The sequence below is a fragment of the Micromys minutus genome, assembly GCF_963924665.1.
Source record: "Micromys minutus genome assembly, chromosome: 8".
NCBI classification, from domain to species: Eukaryota; Metazoa; Chordata; class Mammalia; order Rodentia; family Muridae; genus Micromys; species Micromys minutus.
In genome coordinates, this window is record NC_137977.1 from 6,884,378 (window position 1) to 6,904,342 (window position 19,965).

Sequence of the window (19,965 nt, forward strand, 5' to 3'; positions counted from 1 at the left end):
TTCTAGGAGAGTTGACATTGTAGCAAAATTTCTTATGTAAGGTGGTACACAGCCTGGAGGGTTTAAGCTGGACCTTACTTTGACCATCTACATGTAGAAATATTTTTTAACTATTAACTTAATGTCTTCATAAAATTCATGATAAAAGACACACAGTACATATAGTTAGCAGGTACAATAGACTCAGGGCTAAAACAGAATCAACTTTAACTTTAGGGTGTTGGTGTCCTTTTGAACCTTCCATTTTGGTACAGCTGGAGTCAGGTAGTCATATTCAGTGGAGAACTAGGTCTGGCATGAGTATAGTGCACTCAGGTGGTGATTAAATCCACTTTGATCATAGTTGGAATGGTCAACAGGATGATATAATGCCCTTTTCCCCTGGGTTTCAGGGCACCTTGATGAAATCTTCTCATGTAGACCCAATCTCATCTCCTTTACTTTTGTGGTTCTCGGACCAGGTCTGCTTTATAGAGGGCACAAAATTTAGGTTAAAAATATTTATGAATTCATTGGGTATCTCTACCCTAAATATTATGTCATTATTGTTTGTTTCTGTAATGGCAGCTGACTGTAAGCTCAGTACAATGCTGGCTGGGAGACCATATATAATTTCAAAGAAGGGTTAGTCTCATATGAAAAGTAAAATTATTTACCTAATATAGGACAAAGGAAAGGAGTATCATCCAGTCCTTACCAGTGTCTAAGGCTAATTTAGTTATGGTTTTATTTAATGTCTATGTTTTCATCTGCCCTGAACATTGGGGTAGGTATGCACAATGCAATTTTCAATCTGCCCTAATAAGTTTTGCTACATCTTGATGTACCTTGGACATATATGTTGGTCTAATATCTGATCCTATCATATGAAAAAATCCATATATGGGTAAGATATCCTTGAGTAATTTCTTGGCTCCTATCTTTGCTGTCTCTTTCTTGGTTAGGAATGCCTCTCTCTATCCAGAGGAAATGTCAGCAAATACAATGAGATACTTATACTTTCTCTGCTTGATCTTCATAAAATCAGTTTTTTTTTTTCCAGTAGGCCCCCAGTCTCTTACCTCCCTGTTAGGAATTTGGATGTTTCAGGTTGCTGGGAGTATTGGTCAGCTGTCAAACTTTAAAGTTTCTGACTATATTATCAAAAGTGCTCTGTGCATCCTTGAAACTTACCTTAGACTACCTCACTGTGTCTGTCACTTGTTTCACTCACATGTGAGTGAGACTTTGTATATCTTTTTGAGAATAGTTCTTGCTAAATTGGTGGGTAATATTAGCTTACCGCCACTTGTCTCCAACAGCCCATTTAATTTTTTCTTCTTTGTATATTAGTTGCTCTGTGGTGGTTTATGTAGAACAGTGGCCAATCTAGAGATGGCTGTTTCCTTTAAGGTTACCTTCCTAGCAAACTTGTCAGCCAGGATTTTGCCTCTAGCGATTGGTTCGCTTTTGGTGTCCAGTAGGATTTTATCTTTATTTTTGCCTGTTCTTTCTTCTTCTTTTAGGAGCCCTCATTCTTGGTAAATGGCTCCATGAACATGAAAGTTCTAAGTGCATTTCTGGCTGATCATGCAGGTGTTAAGAGCCAGTCCTTTTCCAGTAATAAGGGCCTGAGCTAATGTTCTTAACTTTGCCCAATGTGCTGAAGTGGCTGGAGGACGAGACTGAATCCAGATTTCCTATGTTTATATAGTCACTGCTGCACCTTCCCTCCTCTGACCCTCATAAATTAAGGTGCTTTAGACTGTAAACAAGGTCTGCTCTGTATCTGACAGACAAGAACCCCTCAAGTTAGGTTGAGTACTGTTTACCTGGGCTAGAATCTCACCACACTGATGGAGTGGACACTCTAAGTCAGGATTGGGTAGGTTGGGGATTCCCAGGGAGAAACAAAGGTATCAGCAAGTGATTGCTAGGATCTCTTGATAGGAACTCAGGATCTCTTGAATAAATATCACTGCTCTCCACCTCTGAGCCATCTCTCCTGTCCTAAAGCTGATGCTACCAAGAAAAATAGAACCAGATGCTAGGCTGCAGTTTGTTCCTATGTTCATTCTTACCTTGTTGGTAAAAATGTGTTATCAGTGGGAAAGAGGGAAGACTTTTGAGACACTTTTATCTTCTAGTGCTGGAACCCTGGGGAGATAAAAAATCCCCTCTGGTGGTGTCCATCCAATATCAAAAGCTGGCCACGCCAAGTTGCAATAAGTGGTACTCAGATCAAACTTCCTTAAAATAAGTATGAATAAGATTAAGGTGAGAAGCAGTCTGTTTCATGGTGCCTGTTAAAGTCCAATACAGTTAAAGACCAAATAACACAAGAAACAGAATAGACAGGCACAAAATAGGGTCTCAACAACTGAAGACAAAAATGAATCCAAAGACTCAGACTCACAGATTCACAGGGAGGAAAGCAACTGACAGTGGAGCTCTTTGTCTTCCACCAAAAATTACTCCTACTGACTGCTAGCTACTTCAACTACTCTAGAATCCTGATTTCCATGGCTGTGACCTTCCAGTGAATCTGCTCTTAGCCAGTTCTTGCCACTTATACAGACATCCCTGGGCTCTTTTCAAGAACCGAAAGCAAGAACAGACACAGACTATATACAAAGACAAAGACACTTACCTGGCCCTTTCCAGACAATTCTGGTTGGAGATCTTAGAAATCTGAGGGTTCCTAGGAAATGGCCCAAAGGTTGTTCCCAGATTGTAAAAAAGCCCAAAGACATTACACGAAATCATAACACTGATGTAAGCGCATGAGTGTTTTTATTCAAGCTCAAGCGTGGGCCAACATACTTCCTCATGGAATAGGAAAAAGGGTGAACCCTCAGGTCTAAGCAAAGGGGTTTAAAAGGAAAAACAAAGAAGGAAGGAAGTATACATTAAAAAGGGTGACCTTGACCAGAGAAAGATTTATGTTTTCTTAGCCAACTCTGTTGTTATCAGCCAGCTGCAGCTGCAGCTGCTGTATCAGTTTTGCAATTGCTAAGGGCATTTCATGATTTTTCATAGACCTCAAGGGAGGGGCCTATGACTCTGTAAGGGCCCGATTTATATATGGGACAGTCCCTTGTTCTTTGTCCTGGAATTGTGTCGAGTGGCAGGGAGGGAACAGACGAGCAGGAGTTGCAGAGTAACTAAGAACCTCCCCCCCTCCACCTTCCCTCTATTTCCTGTTATTTTAGTGACTGACCAGGGACCTCACATTCTCTGCCTAGGTAGACCCAGAATTTCCCAATAGCTACCTAGAGAATGTACTGTTTGGCTTCAGGCCCTGCCTTGTTCCTAGCTAGGTAACCTTTTCTTGGCCTGCTTGGCTGCTGCCTCTTCACTTTCCTCTCAGTCTCCCACCACACCTTGCTCAGGTATCTAACGTAGAATCTCTCCAGGCCATTGTGCCCAATCTTGGTGTGATTTTGTGATTTGGAGCATTCTTCCAGTGGACCCCAGCCCCCCTTATATTACAGGTTGAGCAGTAATCCCCTACCTGAGAGAAATGGGAATTTGAACCTTGATTGCAGAGCTCAGAATCTCCCCCTAACCTCAGATATGCCTTCAGCCCCTAGCACATTCCCTCCTGCTCCCTGATGTCTCTATTCCCCATCCCTCCAGGTCTTTGGCTTAGATCAATTAGAAGAAGTAACCTCGGCCCACATTTCTACTCTTGTCTCTACACATTAAACAATCACCCCCACTCTTTAGCAAGTTTGGCATTTTGCTTAGTTTTATGACGGAGGTGATGGGGTGTTTCGGTGAGTGCTTGTGTTGAATAAATAGAATTTGAAAGGGTTCTTATCACCAGTTGCCCTTTCACTGAGTTTCTTGGGGTGGAGTGACAAAAAGAATAAGTGCAGGTGGGAACAAATCTGGGGAAAGATCAGTGATAAAATGTGCTTCTTAGAATGGAGTCTTAGGAAGAAAATGGAGTTTATTCTGCTACATCACTCCCTTCATAACCACAGTTTCTTATCCTCTGTGTTAACTACTATCTGCTGTAGGAAGTTTCTCTAATCACGAAGGAAATACCCACAGATCTATGGCAGCAGCAAACAAACCCTTCATAGAGCTAGTTTTGATAGGACATGTTAATGATCATGACACTTTTACTTAGCCTGAGAACTAGGAGTTCAAAATCAATCTTGTGAAAACAGTGACTTCAAGAACAAAAATGACCACAAGGTACTTTCATAATAAAATAAACAAACAACAACAAAAAACACATAAACCATTTGTAGTTAGGATAAAGTGTACATTTGTTTTGAATCATCATTTTGATGAAAAAAATATGACATTGCCCTGGTTACACATTGGGTCTGCAATTTAAATAGTTTTTATGCTTTTTCTTGTTTGTTTCTACATGCTTAAAGACCTAGACTTTTACTGTAGACCTAGTGAATTTTATCTACTTGGTAGAGTTTGTGTCATGCTGCTGGGACAAATCAAAGTTGTACATTGCTGACAAATTTAATTACAAATGTTGTTGCTCCTCCCTCACCTTTGTCTGCAGCATCTTATTTAATTGAGGCAAACATAAAAACACTTGGATATTTTGATTGCAGCAATTAGAATGCAATGGTTTAATGTAAACAAAGAGAAGATAATAACCATGGGAACAAAACTTCCTTGGAGATACTTAATTCTTTGTTTCTCCCCAGTGCTGAGCTACATAATTAATCAATACAAACTTTGAAAAGAGAGAGAGAGAAAAAAAAACAGGGTAGAACTATAACATTTCCTGTATCTCCTACTTTTCTCATTGCTCAGTTTTACCTATTGGTAAACATGTGCTATTTTTTCCTTTATAAATATCAACTTCTTTCTTTCAGCCAACCATTGGGCTATAAAATAGCTTGTCTCCATCTTCATATTTTCTTGAGGATAAAATGTTGACATGAACTGTCTCCAGAGAGAAATTTTGAAATATCCCAAATAATAGAGTATACCACATCCATCATCATCCCATAATTCAGTTGCATATTAATGGCAATGATTAAATAGAATTTACTAAATAGATACATTTTTTTTTTAGCATTCTCTGCTGCATACTTCCTGCTTCAAAGTGAGTATTTCAAATGAGAATGGCAATAGTTCATATTGGTTTTTTTTTAACTAAATTCTTACAAAATAACTCAGAATTAAGTATCCATTTGATAAATATTGATTAAGTATGTCAAATATAAAAATGATTAATGCATATAAAACATACACTTGTAATATTGATTTTAAGTTAACAAATACAACTTAGGGAAATTTATATTTTTTATTCTAAATGGAAAAATTCATAATAATTTTCAGAGGTACAAAATGTCTTCTAAGAAAAATAACACAGGCAATAAAAAATAGACTTTGGAATACTGTAATTAATATGTTTTTTGTGACTTTAGAAATTTAAAAATTTAGAGTTGTATAAAACACTAAGATAAAGAACAATTGCCTCACATATACAAGGTACTATGTTTCAGCTCCAGTAGCAATGAGTTGTATAAATAGAATAGAAAATATGAAAAGAATATTCCATCACCAAGTCAAAGAGCTTTTTGTAAATTGGCTTACTGTAATATAAAATGAAAAAAACATAAAATAAAATGAAAAAGTAATAAATATAAAAATAAAATGAAAGGCCTAGACCAGTGATACTGAAATTGAACACTTATTTTCACTTAGGACTCATGTAACAATTGCCTAATATTATATGAAGTGCTATTCTAATGACTATGCAGCTAACTAGAGCAGTTTTCTTAGTTTTGTGATTGCCAATAGTTACCAAAATTCAAAAGACTTTCTCATTCCAACGTTGAATATTAGAAAATGTCAGATGCCAATACCCTTTCCAAAGGCAAAATGCTCAAGCATATAACGTATGCATTTGAAAATTGTTGCCTGTATCCAAATATTAGATATGTAACTTGTTATAATACTCATAACTCTCAGCAATGATACCTTAGATTCATGAGTTTGGGGTTCGCCTGTGTGGCATAATGATATAGTCCAAAACAGAAAGAAAAGGAATAAGTAAAAAAAAATAATAATCCTAAATATATAAATATATATTCTATAAATATATAATATATTTAGAGGATTATTTTGTGGTTGTGATATAATTACATTATTTCTCTCTCTCCTTTCCTTCTTCTAAACTCTTCCAGATATATGTTCTTTCTCTTGTTCAAATTCATGGCCATTTTATTTTCTTAACTCTTATCTTTTTTCATGCATATTTCTGTATATACAAATATAATCATATATATAATAAATTATATTATTTTAATAATTGTTCTTTGGTTTTAAGAATTTCATAAGGATAGCAATACCAAATGCATATTCTATTTATCTTCTGAAAACACCCCCAAAATCATATCTTATCTTTCTTTATATGACCAAGTACAGTTATGTTACCTCCCTCTGTCAAAGAAACATAACTTTACAGAAAATGGGGAAAATCACAGAAAACCCCAACTAGAAGTAATGCAGAAAACAATGGATCATGTTGAACTCTGTTTCTATTCTGCCTGCCCCTTTGCTCTCTCACACTTGACTCCGCCTCAAGCGTCCTCTCACTCCCTCTTCCCACCACTTCCAATCCTCCATAAACCTCTGGTGTATATTTTCCTTTCCATTCTGAATGATATCCAAGAATCCTTTTTTGGGCTTCCATGATATTTAGAGTCTTTAAGTCTTTGGGTTGTTGCATGTGTGTCATCTAGTTTATGGTTAATATCTACTTATAAGTGAGTACCTTACTTTTTGTGTCTTTTCTGTGTCTGGCATACACAGGTTGAGAGTAATGGGAAAAGGGTATGTGAGGGTGGAAATGGAAGGGAATGCAGCAACTATGATTAGAATGTAAAGTGAATAAAATTCATTAAAATAAGCAATATATTTAAAATATATTGCACTCATTATGATATATCTATCAGTGCAGGTACTTTCCTCACAGGCACATCAGGCTGGGAAGTCAGACCACAATTTTCCTTGCACTGTGGGCTCCAAGTTTATTAAACGCTCATGGCCAATGTTCTCAAGCTACTAGCCATTTCACTTGCCCTAAAATACATTTTGAAAATTTTGAGGATTGGTTCTCCTTGTATTACAAAGAGAATAGAGCTTAAAGTTTTATTGAACTTACTTGCAGAGAATTTTTAACATGACAAAAATCTTTTACCTTTCTTTTAAATATTGGGAACATGATAAATTTATCAGGATTGGTGACCTATTTCTTTGTTTCAACTACAGAAAAAGCACAGAATTAGACATGAATTTAGGAACGAAGTTTATATACGCAACTGTAACAAGTCTGTTTAAATTGTCAACACATTTTAACTCATCATATATCATCTGTCATAAATTCACTGTTTAACACTTTGGCTATGATAGAATATGTTAAACTATCTTTAATCCTCTAAACATTATATTTCTTTCACATAATTGGAAAATATAAAATTCTTCACTGTGTAATTGAAAGATTGGTGTGAACCATAGATTTTTTCACATGATTAATGTATATGTTATTATTAATAATTTGACTTTTTCTCCATTGTGTTTTAGAGAAAGACATGGAAAAAAAATGATAGTGTAGAACTAAGGTCATGTGTCTGGTGTACAGAATGGAACCATTTATTTCAGAGGCAAATCTCTGTAATTTCTGTTTTTCCTAACGTGTAATATCAGTGTCAAAGGAATCTAGAATTTTGAATGAGCAGATTATTAATTAAGGTCATATATTCCCCAGTCATATAAGGTTTGTTATAAAAAATGTTATGTTAATAAAGTTCCAAAATTTATAATTTATTTTCCTAATGTATATAGTGATTATTTTTTCATTGATTTTTATTAGATACTCTCTGTATTTATATTTCTTTTTTTAACAACTTTAGTTTACAAAACAAATATAAATGTACAGATTTTAAGCATTTTTTACATAAAATGATACAATACATTTTTGTCAGTACTTTTTTTTTTTTTTTTGAAGGTTTGATAGTGTGATAAAGATCCCACCAGTAACAATGAGCATAAAGTACATGTAAAACAAGATGCAACCTAGAAATAGTCAAAGTTTTCTTGGTATGTAAAGATGTTTTTTTTATTTTTCTTTTACACTGAGCAGACAGTATATGTAATACAGGGTGCAACCCGGAATTAGTCAATGTGTTCTTGGTGGGTAAGGATTGAGCATGACTACTTTTTTGGTTTTGTTTTGTTTTCTTTATTTCTTGGACTTCATACAGTCTGTGAGTTGTATCTGGGCCATGCGAGCCTCTGGGGTTAGCATCCCACTATCAGTAACTGCATATTATGTCTGTTCTTTTGTGACTGGTTTATCTCACTCAGGATGATATTCTCTAGATGCAGCCATTTTCTTAAGAATTTGGTTAAGTCATTGTTTCTGGTGGCTGAGTAGTATTCCATTGTGTTTATGTGCCACAATTTTTGTATTCATTCATCTTATGAAGGATATCTGGGTTCTTTCCAGCTTCTGGCTATTATTATTATTTTTTTTAAAAACGTTATTTTACAAAACAAAGATAAATGTACAGATTTTAAGCATTTTTGAATAAAATTATACAATATATTTTTGTCAATACTTCTTTTTCAGATTTTAAAATAATTTTTACATAAAACTATATGAATATATTTTTTAGTCAGTACTTGATATTTTTAAAGGTTTGATAGTATGCATTGAAAACTTAATAGTTACAATGAACATAAAGTACATGTAAAACAAAATGTAACATGGAAATAGTCAAAGTTTTCTTGTTGTGTAAAGATTTTTTTGTTTTGTTTTGTTTTGTTTTCTTTATTTCTTGGACTTCATACAGTCTGTGAGTTGTTTCTGGGGCAGTCCGAGCCTCTGGGGTTAGCATCCCACTATCAGTAACTACATATTATGTCTGTTCTTTTGTGACTGGGTTATCTCACTCAGAATGATATTCTCTAGATGCAGCCATTTTCTTAAGATTTTGGTCAAGTCATGGTTTCTGGGGGCTGAGTAGTATTCCATTGTGTAAATGTACCACAATTTTTGTATCCATTCATCTTCTGAAGGACATCTGGGTTCTTTCCAGCTTCTGGCTATTATAAATAGAGCTGCTATGATCATTGTGGTGCATATATCTTTGTTGTGTACTAAGGTGTCTCTAGGGTATATGCCCAGAAGTGGAATAGCTGGATTTTCAGGTAGTATTATGTCCAATTTTCTGAGGTATTGCCAGACTGATTTCCAGAGTCATTGTATTAGTTTGCAACCCCATCAACAGTGGAGAAGGGTTCCTCTTTCTCCACAACCTCGCCAGCATCTGTTGTCATCTGAGTTTTGGATCTTGGCCAAACTGACTGGTGTGAGGTGGAATCTCAGGTTTGTTTTGATTTGCATTTCCCTGATGGCTAAGGATGTCGAGCACTTCCTCAATATTTCTCAGCCATTCGATATTCCTCAACTGAGAACGTTTTGTTTAGCTCAGTACTCCATATTTTAATAGGGTTATTTGATTCTCTGGTGTCTAGCCTTTTGAGTTCTTTGTATACCTTAGATATTAGGCCTCTATCTGATGTGGAGTTGGTAAAAATCTTTTCCCATTCTGTTGGCTGCCGTTTTGTTTTCTTGACAATGTCCTTACAGAAACTTTGAAATCTCATTAAGTCCCATTTGTTAATCTTTGACCTTAGAGCTTGAGCCATTGGTGTTTTGTTCACAAAATTTTCTCCTGTGATTATATGTTCTAAAGTTTTCCTTACTTTCTCATCTAATTGTTTGAGTGTATCTGGTTTAATGTGGAGATCTTTGATCCACTTACACTTGAGCTTTTTACAAGGAGATAAGAAAGGATCTATTTTCATTCTTTTGCATGCTTAGTGCTAGCTGGACCAGCACCATTTGTTGAATAGGCTGTCCTTTTTCCATTGAACGTTTATAGATCCTTTGTCAAAAATCAGGTGAGCATGTACATGAATGCTCATTTCTGATCTTCTATTCTATTCCTTTGATCCACATACCTATTTCTGTACCAGTACCATGCAGTTTTCAGCACAAATGCCTTGTAATATAGCTTGAGGTCAGGGATAGTGATTCCCGCAGATGTATTTTTGTTGTTGAGGATGGATTTCGTTATTCTAGGTCTTTTGTTGTTCCATATGAAATTGCTCATTGATCTTTCCAATTCCATGAAGAACTGTGTTGGATTTTGATGGGGATTGCATTAAATCTGTAGATTGCTTTTGGTAGAATGCACATATTTAAAATGAGATATTTCCAATCCAAGAGCAAGGGAGATCTTTCCATTTTCTGAGATCCTCCTCAATTTCTTTCTTTAGAGGTTTGAAGTTTTTGTCGTAGTGGTCTTGTTAGTTAGAGTCACACCAAGGTATTTCATAGATTTTGTGACGATTGTGAAGGGTACCTTTTCCCTAATTTCTTTCTCCACATGATTGTCCTTTGAGTATAGGAAGGCTAATGATTTGTTTGAGTTAATTTTGTATCCAGCCCCTTTGCTGAACTTGTTTATCAGCTGTAGGAGTTCTCTGGTGAAATTTGTGGGGTCACTTAAGTACACTATCATGTCATTAGCAAAGAGTGATGTTTTCATCTCTTACTTTCTGATTTGTATCTCCTTGATCTCCTTTTGCTGTCTAATTGCTCCATCCAAGACTTCCAGTACTATGTTGAATAGGTAGGGCGAGAGTGGGTACCCTTGTCGATTCCCTGATTTTAGTGGGATTGCTTCAAGTTTCCCACCATTAAGTTTGATATTGGCTATTGGTTTGCTGTATATTGTTTTTATTATGTTTAAGTATGACCTTGGATTCTTGTTTTTTCCAGGACTTTTAACATGAAGGGGTGTTGAATTTTGTCAAATGCTTTCTCAGCATTTAGTGAGATGACCATGTGATTTTGTTCTTTGCGTTTGTTTATATGGTGGATTACTTTGATGGATTTCCTTATATTAAACCATCCCTGAATCACAGGGATGAAGCCTACTTGGCCATGATGAATGATCCTTTTGATTGTTCTTGGATTTGGTTTGCAAGGATTTTGTTGAGTATTTTTGCATCAATGTTCATAAGTGAGATTGGTCTGAAGTTCTCTTTCCTTGTAGGGTCTTTTTGTGGTTTAGGTACGAGGGTAATTGTAGCCTCAAAAATGAGTTAGGTAGTATTCCATCTGATTCTATCTTTTGGAATAGTTTGGAGAATATTGGTGTTATATCCGCAAAAAATGTCTGATAAAATTCTGCATTGAACCCGTCTGGACCTGGGACTTTTTTGGTTAGGAGGCTTTTGATGACTTCTTTTATTTCTTTAGGTGTTATAGGGTTATTTAGATGGTTTACTTGGTCCTGGTTTAACTTTAGGATCTTGTATCTGTCTAGGAATTCGTACATTTCATCCAGATTTTCCAATTTTGTGGAGTATAAGTTTTTGTAGTAGGATGTGATGATTTCTTGAATTTCCTCATTTTCAGTTGTTATGTCTCCACTTTCCTGTCTGATTTTGTTAATTTGTATACTCTCCCTTTGCCCTCTAGTTAGTCTGGCTAGGGGCTTATCAATCTTGTTGATTTTCTCAAAGAACCGACTCTTGGTTTTGTTGATTTTTTTAATGGTTCTTTTTGTTTCTATTTGGTATATTTCTGCCCTAATTTTGATTATTTCTTGCCATCTACTCTTCTTGGGTATATCTGCTTCCTTTTGTTCTAGGGCATGGAGCTGTGCTGTCAGGTTGCTGATGTAAGCTCTCTCCAGTTACTTTTTGGAAGCACTTAGGGCTATGAGTTTTCCTCTCAGTACTGCTTTCATTGCATTCCATAGGTTTTGGTATGTTGTGTTTTCATTTTTGTTAAATTCTAGAAAATCTTTAATTTCTTCTGTATTTTGTCTTTGACCCTGCTATTGTTTAACAGAGTGTAGTTTTTTTTCCATGTGTATGTGGGCTTTTTGATGTCTTTGTTGTTGTTAAAGACCAGCTGTAGACCATGGTGATCTGAGAGGATGCATGGGAGTATTTCAATCTTCTTATATCAATTGAGGCTCGTTCTGTGTCCAGTTATGTGGCCTGTTTTCGAGAAGTTGCCATGGGGTGATGAGAAGAAGGTTTATTCTTTTGCTTTAGGATGATATGTTCTGTATATATCTACTAATTCTAGTTGGTTCAAAGTCTCTGCTAGTTTTGCAGTGTCCTTGTTCAGTTTCTGTTTCCATGATCTGTTTATTGGTGAGAGTGGGTTATTAAAGTCGCACACTATTATTGTGTGGGGTGAAATGTGTTTTTTGAGCTTTAGTAGGGTTTCTTTTATGAATGAGGGTGCTTTTTTATTTGGAACATATATGTTAAGGATTGAGAGTTCTTCCTGACAGATTTCCCCTGTAATGAGTATAAAGTGTCCTTCCTTATCTTTTTTGATATCTTTTGGTTGGAAATTTACTTTATTCGATATTAGAATAGCCACTCCAGCTTGCTTCTTGGGGCTGTTTGCTTGGAAGTTTTTTTCCAGCCTTTTACTCTGAGAGAGTGTCTGTCTCTGAGATGAGTTTCCTGTATGCAGCAAAAGGCTGGATTTTGTTTATGTATCCAGTCTGATAGCCTATGTCTCTTTATAGGGGTGTTGAGTCCTTTTATGTTAACAGATAAAAAGGAATAGTTGTTTCTGTTTCCTGCTATTATTGCTTTAGTGGTTTGAGGTGTGTCTGTGTCTTGTTCTTCTTTTGTTTTTCTTGTTTAGGAGTTTTCTTATTTTTACTCGGCTGTATTTTCCCACATTGTATTGGGTTTTCCACTATAATTCGTTGTAGTGCTGGGTTTGTGGTTAGATATTGTGTAAATTTTGATTTGTCTTGAAATATCTTCATCTCTCCATCAATGGTGATTAATTGTTTTGCTGGGTATAGCAGTATGGGCTGGCACTTGTGCTCTCTTAGGGTGTGCATGATATCTGTCCAGGCTCTTCTAGATTTCATAGTCTCTGTTGTGAAATCGGGTGTGATTCTGATTGGCCTGCCTTTATATGCTCCCTGACCTTTTTCCCTTACTGCTTTTAGTATTCTTTCTTTGCTTTGGGCACTTGATGTTTTACTATTATGTGTTGGGAGGTATTTCTTTTCTGGTCCAACCTATTTGGAGTTCTGAAGGCTTCTTTAATGTTTGTGGTCATCTCATTCTTGAGGGTAGGGAAGTTTTCTTGTACAGTTTTGTTGAAGATATTTATTGTACCTCTTAGTTGATACTCTTCTCCCTCTTCTATTCCTATTATCCTTAGGTTCGGTCTTCTCATTGTGTCCTGGATTTCCTGGACATTTTGTGTTAGGAGCTTTTTGTTTTATGCATCTTCTCTGGCTGTTTTGTCTATGTTTACAATGTTGTCTTCTGCCCCCGAGATTCTCTTTTCCATCTCTTGTAAACTATTGGAAATGCTTGCTTCTTGACTTCTGATTTATTTTTTAGGTGTTCTACTTCTAGGGTTATCTCTTTTAGTGTTTTCTTTATTGTGTCATTTTCTGTTTTATATTCCCTCTTCCATTCCTTCATCTCTTTGGTTCTATTTTCCTCTAGTTCTTTGAGTGTTTTTCTTGTTTCCTCTTTTAAAATATTCTGAATCTTTTTGCTTTTCCTCCCGTTCTTGCTTAAGTATCTCTATTAGCATCTCGAGGTATGATTTCAGATCTGTGTCTTCTTTTGATGGAGTGTTTGGCATTCCAATGTTTGCTGTTATGGGAGAGCTGGTTTTTGGTGTTGCCAGGTTGTCTTGGTTTCCTTGGGATATACTCTTTTGCTTTCCTCTTGCCATTTTTTTGTCAGTGGTATGTTCTTACCTTTCCCTTGTATCTGGTCTGTGTCCCTGGATCTCCAATGGTCCAGGTGGCAGATTGGCCGAGTCCTGTTCTATGCCTCAGAGTCACCAGGTGGGAACAGAAGTTCCAAATTTGTATTCCTGGTCCCTGGATCAGACAGGGCAGGGACAGGGGTGTGCTTTCTGTGCTCACTCTGCAGAGATATCTCTGCTCCCTGGCTGCCTAGATCTCCTACTCACCAGTTTTTCAACCATTAAGAGCTGCCTGTATGGTTGGCAGATTGGCCGGGATCTGTTCAGTTCTGCACCATGAAGTCGCCGCCAGGTGTAAACAGAAGTTCTAAAGTTCTGTTCCTGGTGCCTGGATCAGGCAGGGCACAGTGGGGTGTGCGTCTTCTCTGCACACTCTATAGTGATTATTTTTATTTATACATATCAATATTAAAAAAATTCAATCTTATAATAGTGGGGTAGAAATAATTACAGTTTTAAGTGAACAAATACTATAAACAGATTATTTTTAACATAAAAATAATTGTTCATCTTATTTATTTATAACCCCATCAATTTCCTGTAATTTTAAGACAGAAATTATTAGATGGCATTGGATTAGCAAATAAATGTTTATCATAAAATATGTCTGTATCATCAAAGAATAGTTAATTTTAGAAAATGGTAATAAGTTTTTTGCAAATAATATTTGTATTTATTTAGGCATTTTTAATATGTTAAATTTTCAAGAGTAACTCAACATTTTTAATTCAGTATAAATTGGTTCAATAAGTATTTTCTATTTGAAACTTGATTTCTAAGGTTAATGTTGTTACAATGTTTTTAATGAGAAAATTATGTAATAAAATCAATTAAAATATATAAATATATGCATATGCATCTTGAACATTTAACATAATCATTCACAAATCTATATGAGTATTTAATCTTATCTTAAAACTGAAATATAAACTCATAATGTTCTGGATACTGTTGCATAGAGAAAACAATTAATTAGCTAGGCTGTCCTTTTGGAAGATTCTTTTAATTAATGTTAACCAAGCTGAAAGTCTCTATGTCACAGTGAGGAAAACCAGAAATGCCATACTGACATTCAGAAAAATTGTTATGCAGTGGTTGATCTTTTAATTTAGGTCATATGTTTATGATCGGGAAAACATTAGAATAAATTAATAATATAAGTGTAAACAATTGCTACGTCAGACTGTAAGTACTGGCCAGTAAACAATGGTCTAGCAATAAGATACAACCTGTCAATTTTAAAGTTAATAGAGTACTCAGGAAATATTAAATTTTGATAACTGTGATTGAGTAAAGTCAAGTTATCATTTGGAAAGTGATTAATGCAACACCATGGATTTTATGATTTAATTACTTCTATATCTCGCAGACAGTAAAATCATTCTACTGGCAGAGGATAGGAATGGGGTATATGATTCACTTGTGCTAATTAATTCACCAGTGGCAGATCCAAGTACTGGACAGATTTATTTAGCAGGAATGAATATTTAGTAGTTATCAGTGAAGAAGAAATTATTTTTACTTAACTGCTTTACTCTTTGTCCAGAAGCATACTGAGGGCTTCTAAAATTTAATCTAAAATTTTTATCAAGATATCTATGTATTTGAGATTCATTTAAAATATCAAGACTGGAGAGGTGGAGAAATTGGGGTCCCTGTGCTCAATCTAATTGATAGTTGCAAGCATCCTATCTGTATTAGTGAGGCTCTGGCAGAGCCTCTCAGAAGACTGCCATATCAGGCTCTAGTCAGCAAGCACTTCCTAAAATCAGGAATAGAAAAAATCTATTCAAAGGATAAATAGCAGAGAAAAAAATAGGAAAACAACACCTTTTAAAATATTCACAAATAATATACAATACCTTAGTGTGACCCTAACCAAGTAAGTGAAAGATTTGTATTACAAGAACTTCTAGTTTCTGATGAAAAAATCTGAAGGCCATGTCATAAGATGGAAAGATCTCCTATGCTCATGGATTAGAAGGATCAACATAGTAAAACTGGCCATCTTGCCAAAAGCAATCTACAGATTCAATGCAATCTCCAACAAAATTCCAACTCAAATCTTCATAGAGTTACAAAGAGCAATTTGCAAATTCATTTGAAATAAGAAAAAGCCCAGGATAGTGAAAACTGTCCTCAATAATAAAAGAATGTTCTGGGGATTCACCGTCACTGACTTCAGGCTGTATCAAAGATCAGTCATGACAAAAACAGCATGGTATTAATACAGAGATAGGCAGGTGGGTCAACAGAGTAGAATTGAAGACCCAGATACAAACCTACACAACTGTGTTCACTTGATTTTTTACAAAGGAGCTAAAGACATTCAATGGAACAATACAGCAGCATCTTCAACAGATGATGCTAGTCCAACTGGCAGTTAGCATGCAGAAGAATGCAAATCAATCCATTCTTATCTCCTTGTACAAAGTTCAAGTCCAAGTGGATCACAGACTACATCAAACCATGTATACTAAAACTAATAGAGCAAAAACTGGGGAAGATGATACACACTCACAGGAAAATATTTTATAAACAGAACACCAATGGCTTATGTGCTAAGATCAAGAAATGAAAAATTGTACCTCATAAAATTGCCAAGCTTCTGTAAGGCAGAAAGCACTGTCAATAGTACAGAACAACAACCAACAAATTGGAAAAAAATATCTTTATGAATTCTATATCAGATAGAGGGCCAATGTCCTTATATACAAAGAACTCAAGAAGTTAGACCCCAGAGAATCAAATACTCCTGTTGAAAATGGGGTACAGAGCAAAACAAAAGAGTTTTCAACTGAGGAATACTGAATGGCTGAGAAGCTCCTAAAGAAAGGCTTCAACATCCCTAGTCATCAGGAAAATGCAAATGAAAACAACCCCTAGATTTCACCTTACACTGTGACTTGACTCATGGTTCCAGGCCGTAGGACAATGTTTGAGGAAGTCAAGACAGAAATCGAATCAGCTAGTCTCATGAAGCCCACAGGCGAGAGCAGAGATTCACGCGTGCACGCCGTGAGTCACATCAGACACACTTGTATGCCGCCTGCGTGCTCGCTGCTTCTGCTTGGTTAGCTCTCTGCTCACGAAGCCCAAGGCCCAATCTAAGGAAGGGTTCCACCCACGTTCAGAGTGGTCTTCCCAACTCAGGTGGCAATCGGAATTACAGCCACAGACATGTCCGTAGATGAGCCTAATACAATGAATGGAGGTTCTCTTCCCAAGTGATTCTAGGTTGGATCTACACGACAGTAATAACTAACCGGCTGGATTCTACTGGCTTCTCAACCCATGATCGTGATACACAGGTCACACTTCTCAAACCCGGTGAAGAAGGCTCTCAGTTGCTAAGTGTAGCCTGACACCCTGGCCAGCCAAGTACCTAGCTCTCCAGTGTGCTGGAAGCTTTGCCCAAGAGGAATGTGTCACCAGGTCAGAACCTGTAAGTCTTTGGCGCAGGCTATGAAGCTGCTTGTGATGGGGGCAGGGGTAGGGGTGGGGATGGTTACTTCTCGTTAACTGTGTTCTGCTAAACTTAGTCTTTTCCTTTTCCTTTTTCTTTCTTTCTTTCTTTCTTTCTTTCTTTCTTTCTTTCTTTCTTCCTTCCTTCCTTCCTTCCTTCCTTCCTTCCTTCCTTCCTTCCTTCCTTTCTTTCTTTCTTTCTTTCTTTCTTTCTTTCTTTCTTTCTTTCTTTCTTTCTTTCTTTCTTTCCACTAAATCTCTCTCTTCCCAGACACATCTTTCCCCTTTTCTGTTTCGATTGATTTTTTTCTTTTAATTCTCTAGAACCCCTGCTATTGTAATTAGCTTTTTATTGCTGTGATGAACACCATGAGCAACTCGAGGGGAAGAGTTTCTTTCAGATTCCTGTCCAGTGAGAGCCGTTGTGACAAAAGCTCGAGGCCGGAACCTGGAGGCTGCCTTCTTTCTCATTTAATCTTACAAGTTAAGCATCATTAAAACAATGGCTTATGCCTATGAACAGTTAGAGTGTATTTTACTAAAACCACCACGAAAGATTCTTACTGTGGGGATGAAAACCTGTTTATCTCCTCCAGTCCTCTTTTAACTCCTCCACTGGGGACCCCATTCACAGTCCAATGGTTTGTTGAGAACATCTGATTTTGTTTCTCAGATTCAGGAGTCAGTTTTATCAGGCAACTGCCAGCAAGCACTTCTTGGCATCCACAATATTGTCTGGGTTTGGTGACTGTATATTTGATGACTCTCCAGGTGGGGCAGTCTCTGGATGGTCTTTCCTTCAGTCTCTGGTCTATACTTTGTCTCTGTATTTCTTCCTATGAATATTTTGTTCTCCCTTTTAAGCACTAAAACAGCTACTCTTTGGTCTTCCAACTTCTTGAGCTTCATGTGGTCTGTGAATTGTATCTTGGTTATTCTGTGCTTTTGGGCTAGTATCTGCTTATCAGTGAGTGCATACCATGTGTGTTCTTTTGGGAATGGGTTACCTTACTCAGGATATTTTTAGTTACATGCATTTACCTAAAATTTTCATAAAATCATTGTTTTTAATAACTATGTAGTATTCCATTATGCAAATATCCCATATTTTTTGTATCAATTCCTCTGTGGAAGGACATCTGGATCATTACAGCTTATAGATATTTAAAACAAGACTTTCATGAACATAGTAGAGCATGTGTCTCTGTTATATATTGGAATGTCTTTTGGGTATATGCGCAGCAGTAGTATAACTGGGTCTTCAGGGAGTTCTATATCCAATTGTCTGAGGAACAACCAGACTGAATTTTGAAGTTTTTGGACCAGCTTGTAACTCCAACAACAATGAAGCAGAATTCCTCTTTCTCCACATCCTAGCCAGCATCTGCTGTCACCAAAGTTTTTGATCTCAGCCATTCTGACTGTCATGAGATGAAATCTCAAGGTTGTTTTGATTTGCATTTCCTGATCACTAAGGATATTGAACTTTTTTTGGGTGCTTCTCAGGCATTCGGTATTCCTCAGTTGAGAACTCTTTGTTTAGCTTAGTCCTTCATTTTTTAATTGGTTTATTTGATTCTCTGGGGTCTAACTTCTTTAGTTCTGTGAATATATTGAATATTATCCCTCTGTGGAATATAAGATTGGTAGAGATCCTTTTCCAATATTTTTTAAACCATTTTGTCCTATTATAATGGACTTTGCCTAACAGAAGGTTTGTAATATTATGAGGTACAATTTGTCGATTATTGATCTTACAAGAGACAGCCCTGGGGGTGGAAAACCAAAAAAAAAGATTTCAGGAATCACAGATGCAAGCATCTCCAGCAGACTATAAGAGATGGAAGAGAAAATCTTAGGGGCTGAAGGCAACACTGGAAACATAGAAAAAACAGTCAGAGAAGATGCAAAAACCAATAAGCTACTAACACAAAATGTCCAGGAGATCCGGTACACAATGAGAAGACCATAACTAAGGATAATTGGAAGAGAAGAAGGTGAAGAATATCAACTGAGAGGCACAGTAAATACATTCTACAAAATTGTAAAAAAAAAAAAAAAAAAAAAAAAAAAAAAAAAAAAAAAAAAAAAAAAACCTTCCCTATCTTTAAGAAAGAGATGAAAATGACCATAAAAAACCCCACAAAACTCTAAATAGAGTGGACCAGAAAATAAATTCTTCCTGACACATAATAGTCAAAATTCAAGTGTTCAAAACAAAGAAAAAATACTAAAAGCAGTAAGGGGAAAAGGTCATATAACATATAAAGGCAGACAAATCAGAATTACACCAGACTTCTCAAGAGAGACTATGAAAGCCAAAAAAATCTTGTAGACATCATACATACCTGAAGAGAACATAAGTATCAGCCCAGGCTGCTATACCCAGCAAAACTCTCAATAACCATAGATAGAGAGACCAAGATATTCCAGGACAAAACTAAATTTACACAATATCTGAGCACAAATCCAGCCCTTCAAAAAATAATAGGTAGAAAGCCCAATACAGGGAGGAAAACTACATTCTAGAAAAAATAAGAAAATAACTAAGCAAGAAAACCAAAAGAAGAAAGACACAGGGACACAATTCTACCTCCAAAATCAAAATGAGCAGGAAGCAGCAACTACTATTCCTTGATATCTGTTAACATAAATGGACTCATTTCCCCAATAAAATGACATAG